Consider the following 6727-nt stretch of genomic DNA (forward strand, 5'->3'; position numbering starts at 1 on the left):
GGGCCAGGCCATGTCCCCTTCCCCGCTCTGGTCTGGGCCATGCCCCCTTTCCCTCTGCAGCTGGATCATGGCCAGGTTGCCCCTGCCCTCCCCCAGGCAGGTGGATTGGGCCCCGCTGTGCCTACCCCGTGCACCAGACTGGGGCCACAGCAGGATCCAGCCCGTGGAGAGACAGGCACTGCCCATCCGGACCACGGGGCAAAAAGGCTGAGCACCACTGTTTTAGTGTATCGTGATCCCAGGACCACTGCACTGCCTGAGGTGCTGGCTGCTGCTCAGGAGGAGAAACCCAAGGCCTGTCTGCTGTGTGATATTGCTCCCCACTGAGTAAGTAAACCCTTTTCTTCCCATGCCAACCCAAGGGGGCCACCCTGCACTGTTACGGATCCACCTTCCCCAACTGAGGAGCCTGGGTCAAAATGAATTTATTAACAAATCTAGTAGGACAGCTTTACAGAGCACACCCAGCCATGGTGGTGCATTGCTCAGTGCCACCGGGTACACAGCCTACAAGTTTGGCACGCTTACTGAGAGGCCTGGCGAGGGCACACTGGTTAGGTCTGCTCTGGTCAGACACCTCGGCTTCGCCCTGGCACTGGCCTTGTTATATAAGCTGTGCTGGCCCTGTTATCTAAGCACATGTGCACGCCCCCGGCTTTTGTCAGGCTCCTGGCGGTTTTCTGCCTAGCAACGTTCACTTCAGCAGCAGAGAAGAGCTCCTCGCCAGCAGCACCTGAGCAGGCCTGCCCAACCTGTATTAGTGGTCCATCTGCTGCCTTCACAAGGGTGCCTCACCCTGGGGGCAGGGGTCCAACCTACTCAGTGCTGCCCAGCCTGAGGACAGTGGGCTTTGTGGAAGGCAGCCCATGGATTATAGGAATATAGGACAGGGCAGCGGTGTGTCCTTGTGAAAAGCTCTGGAGAGCAGAAGGATGCTGTGGGTCGGGCTCTCCTCACGCCCATATGGTCCACGGTCAGATCAGCGGGCGTCAGCTGCTGGTTTTGTCTAGCCTCACATCAGATCTCACGACCCTCTTGATATCCTAGGGTTCTGCAGTGACACCCGTCACAACGGCATCTCTCATCTGACTACCTGAGAGGCACAGGGAAGGTGGAGACCCTTTACGTCTTGGAGAAGGCACGCTGATCATCTCCATGCATGGTTTCAGTTTTAGCCACTTCTAAGGATCCTGCGAGAAATGTTGCCCATGCTCAGTAAAGAGACCGTTACTTCAGGGAGCATTAGCCACAAGCCCAGCTTGGACTTCGTTTTCTTTAGTTTGTTTTAATGTTTATTCTCGGAGATCCTGTATGACATACTGATATTTAAATGATAAAGCGAGGCAACGCGATAAGGCAGTAGAATAGGAATTTAGAAGAGCTGACTTCTATTCCTAGGTCTGCCTTTGACTTCAGCCAAGTCACTTTAGCACCCTGTGCCTCAGTTTCACCATCTGTAAAATGGGAGCCATGCCACTGCCCTCCATTACAGAGTATTTTCAGTTAAAAAAAAACACCACAGGCAGTGACCATAGTAACCATACATTAAAAAAGATCTAGCTTTTTATTTTTAAACTGAAAAAAATGTATTTGTCCCCTATCAGTTGAAAATGAGTTGAGCAGATTTCCTATTCATTTTCCACCCAAGTTATGACAGGTCTGAAATCAAATAGGAAAAGTTCTGGTTTGGGTTATATAAATGTTGTAAACGCACCTCGTGCACTAAGTAGACGTATTTTAGGGAAAAAACTAACAATGCCATTTACAAGGGGCTCTGTCCCAGAGGGGAATTTTTCAGGAAGTTCTGACCAAGTGAAAGCAGGAAGTTGTAATTGAACTAAATCTGTATCTTTAACCTTATAATTAGTATTGGGATTATATGCTTTAGGGAAACTTCAGCCTCAATTTAAAATCGGTGGGGATGGGGAAGGGTGATAGATACTGGAGCGAAAGAGGAAAGTTTCTGACACTTCGGGATGATCACTGGGACGTTGCATCATGACAAGTTTAACAGCAAGAAAAAACAAGAGTTGGCAGGAGGCACAGATGGGTTTCAACCTCATTTCCCCATTAAATCCAAGCCAAAAATATGTGTTGTTAGGGGAAAAGGTTGATAAACTGACAGACTACATGTAGCTTGGCAGTCCTCTCTCTCCAGAGACTAAAATGTATGTTATTCCATCAAAAGTTGGCTATGTCTAACACTGTATTCATATCCACCTGGGAAAGATGGTAGCAGTTCAGTTACTCTGCACGTTTTGAGGCCACAGCAAGCTTCTTTTATAGCTTTACTCTCAATCCCACTGGTCACAGTCCAACTAAGGGGCCAGAATCTGGCCCTGGAGATTTGTTGCTTTGTCTGGCTGGCAGCATGCAGCCTTCACTATGTCTAGTGTATGCTTATGGCCATCCTTGAGGGCTGCTCACAGTACACAGGTGTGAAGATCAGTTCAATGTGCCCAATGGCAGAATTTGGGGAAGCAATAAACCAACCCGGACATCTCCAGGGTGATTCTGATGCTGTGTTCCCACAGCGCGACGGACTTGTAGATGCAAAGCTGTCAATGCACCTTAAGGTAAGAGCACCGAGGAGTGGGCTCCCAGCACTAAGTCTGGATTCATTCAGTGAGCTACACTGGTATAAAGCCGGAGTAAGGCAGGAGTAGAGGATCAGACCTTAATTGGTGCTGAAGTGCAGTGGTTCCCTGGGGATTTGTCCTGTACTACACACAGGGGTAGTTGGGAGCCCTGGCTTCTAATCCCGGCTCTGCCGTTTGTTCCTCTTGGGATTTGGAGCTGGACACTAAGGCTGGTATTTTCAAACCTGAGTGCTTAAAACTAAATCCACACCCATGCCCCTAAATCGGAAAGGCCTGATTTTCCAAGCGCTGGCAGGTCCCAAATGCAGTCTGTATTCAGCAGCTGAAAACATCTTTTGAACTAGGGGCCTGTGTATGAATTTGAGAAGGTCTGGTAGCTGATGCTGAAACCGGAGGAGTTGACTCCATCTGCTGAGTGAGCTATCGATTCGTGCCTTCCACACAGGGCTGGTCGGAGGATTTATTAGCTAATGGTGGCAAAGTGCGAGGTGTGATTAAAGCACAGTGCAGGGGTCTGAAATTCGAACAACACCGTGACGTTTGATAAACAGGAACCAGTGGATGAAATGCAGGTGCTGGGTTGTTTTTCCTTTTTGATTTGTTTCCCTAGCCTGAGTTTCCTGCTAAGACAGCTACCACGATCTTTGCCAGGAGATGTGAAGGAAAAAGGAGCTGCCATTTTAATCCAGAAAACCAGGCCTGATTTTCTGCAGGAGGAAGAGACGCTTGTGATAGGGGTGACCCTTGCAAATCCCTGCCCGGATAGACATTTCCAATAAGTGCTGAAGAAAAGCCTGCCAGCTCCAGCTTTCTCAGCCTGCTCTCCATTTTCCTTCCATCATCTCCAGGCCGAATTTAATCTGAGAAGGTTCCTTTGAGCTTTTGTGTTTGCTGGGGGAGATGTGGGCGCAAAAGGGATCGCATTACAACTTTCATTTCCTGAAATGTTTGAGGGAACATCCAGGGTTTTATCCACACATCAGGCAAAGTTGGGAGCTCGGATTTCAGGTCTTGTCACTCAGCTGTCACCAAACAAATGAGCCTCTCAGAGCTGGAGACTGAGAGCGCTACCTGCTATTCATGACCCCGAAAGCAGGTGATCACTCATGGGAAAAGCAGGTAGAATTAATCATTTTGCTGTTCTCCATTTCCTCTCCTTTTTGGCTGACCTGCACACAGTGTGAAATCTTTCAGGGGTGGGGGGCAGGGGTGGGGGAAAAAGTCAAATTAACCCTTTCTTACCAGCGGTAAAACTAAGAGCAAGGTGAGAAAGCGCTACAGGTGAAGTGCCTTCCAGCTCACTCCCAAAGGTGAGTTACCTGTGAAGTCCTTGCTGGGGCTGCAGGCTGTGGACAGAGCCCAGCGGGAGATGGCAGAGTGCATCCAGGTGAAGGCTGGTGGAAAGAGGAGAGGCTTTGCTTGTCCTGGCTCTCTGCACCTTAGCTTGCCTGTCCCCGAGCTACACCTGCGCTTTTGTTCGAGGCAGGTAGAAAATAACGACAGAATGTTTTTTATAAAACCAAAAATTTTATTTCAGCCAGCGGCCCTATAACATGCACCCTTCCATCCCCCTGCCTGTCTCCCTGACCACTACAGAATGAATCAAGGGATTAGCCCCCATCTTTCATCCTTCCCTAGAGCCCATGTCCAGGATGTTTTTGGTCCCCAGGGGCAGTCAGTTGTCTTCTAAGTTCTTTTTAACGATGTTTATTAGGAGCTGCAAACCTGCAGATTAAGCTCAAGCTTATTTGGAAGTAGATTCGAGGGGAACAGTCCAGGCCCCCTTTACCCTCCCTAGGGTGGGGTGTTCCCCAGGTGAACCGTCACTAGTAATAATAGGACACTGCAGGCCTTCAACAGCGCTGTCTTTTCCAAGCACAGTCTGGTAAGAGCTGCCTTGTCCTACAGGCTTGAAATAAGGGGGTTCCTCTCTGGGGACAGGGGGCTGCCTGCCTAGGAGGCGATTTTCCCCTTTCTGCACCAGGCCAGCACGGCTCTGTGTGTTTCTCTGGTTAGAGACCCCCGGGCTGATTGCCCCAGGCCTGGGCGATGGCTGGGTTGGTTCATCTGACCGCAGCCCTGGCCGCAGCAGGGGGGCTCGCCTGCGCGCCGCATCTCCAGTGCGCACGGACCCGTCGTCGCCCCCGAGCCCCAGCAGACAGCGGGCCGAGCTGCCCCGCGCCCCGGAGATAATATAATATAATATAATATAATATAATATAATATAATATAATATAATATAATATAATATAATATAATATAATATAATATAATATAATATAATATAATATAATATAATATAATATAATATAATATAATATAATATAATATAATATAATATCATATAATATAATATAATATAATATAATATAATATAATATAATATAATATAATATAATATAATACATTTATTGGATCGTATCACACTGCATCGGGTCGCATTGGATCGGATTATATTATATTATATTATATTATATTATATTATATTGGATCGCTTTGTGTTGTGTTGTATTGTATCACTCCGCACCGCATCGCATCGCGTCACGTCGTATTTCATCAAATCGAATCTAAGCGAATCGTATAATACAATACAATAAATACATTACGTTATGTTATAATTTTACTGTGTTGTATCGTGCCAGGTTGTATTGTATTAGATTGCACAAACGATATATGTGTGCATGTGTAGACACAAGCCTACATGTATTACTTATATATAGTGTAGCTATGTATTACTTTACATTACTTATATACAGGGATGGCGACTATGTTTATATCCATCCACCCATGTATCTGTGTGTGTGTATAATGTATATATTTTGGATTTATATAATGTGTATGTTTGTATCGACACACCCAAATGTATACACACACACACACACACACACACACCTGGGTGAATGAATACAAACATAGTCTCCATCCCTATGCATAAGTAATAATTAGTTACATATATGTAACTGCGCATTACGATATATAACTATATACATATCATTATGTCTAACTATATACATGTAACTCTGTATAACTATATATAATTATATATATGTATGTATGTATGTAACTATGTGTTACTTATATATAGGGATGGAGACTACGGATGTAGTGCATCTGTACTAAGTATAAATTATACATACACACGTAGGCACCACGTATAGATGATGATGATTAGATGTAGACCCGGGGTATGAATGCACCCTACTGTTAATATCGCAGTAGATAAATAGTGATGCTATTCAGCTCTACCGGAGTAAGACTTATATTGGTGGAAGCGAAGCTACCGCGTTGTACCGCTGTCATTCTAGCGGGATAGCGCAGCCATCGCACAGCGCAATAAAACAGCGCGTGCCCCCCGTGCCGTATGCCCTGGTGTGTAACACGGCATCTCCAGCAGCCACATTCATGGTTCTTTACATTTGTGCCCCGCACTGCTGCCCCGGGACGCGGCCCCGCGCTATGCCTGGCCCGTGCCCTGCACCGGCGGAGCAGACGGTGGGGAAACGAATTTATGACTCTGTGCAGCTCCTAGACGGGAGGGACTGTGCCCCGTGCCCCGTGCCCCGTGCCTTGGGCCGTGCTGCACCCGCTCTGCGCCCAAACTCCCGGCCCCCCAGGGTAAAGCCTCCTTCGCTTCCCGGCAAACGCGTTTCATGCCCGTCTAGTCCGCCCCGGGTCGCCCCTCGCCCCAGCCCCGGCGGCACCGGCTCTTGGTGTGCCCGCACTGCCCCGCACCTCGGTGCAGCCGCCTGGAGGGGGAACGGGCTGGGGGACGGGTCAGAGCAAGGCTTGGCTGGCCCCTAGTCCTCCAGCTTTGAGCCGAGGTTGCGCGCTATTTTCAAACGCCCTGTCCGCCCAGCCGGTCTTCTCAACCCTACGGACACCTCGGGCTACACTTCGGAGCCCGCTGCCTCGGGGGCGATCCGGCTTTGCCCCGAGGCTCCCGGTGCCTGCTCTCAGCCTTGCGCGGTATTTTCATGCGCCCTGTCCGCGCACTGGGTGTTTGCTACCCTCCGGCTCTGGCACTGGCCTCTCAGGGCTGCCTTGACCCCGGTACTCGAGACCCCTCTGCTGCTGCCCCCCGCGCTTCGGTCCCCGCCAGGCGCCCGCGGACTCCGCCCCCCCCGGCA

This window comes from Alligator sinensis, unplaced genomic scaffold, assembly GCF_000455745.1.
Source record: "Alligator sinensis unplaced genomic scaffold, ASM45574v1 scaffold1535_1, whole genome shotgun sequence".
Taxonomy (NCBI): Eukaryota; Metazoa; Chordata; order Crocodylia; family Alligatoridae; genus Alligator; species Alligator sinensis.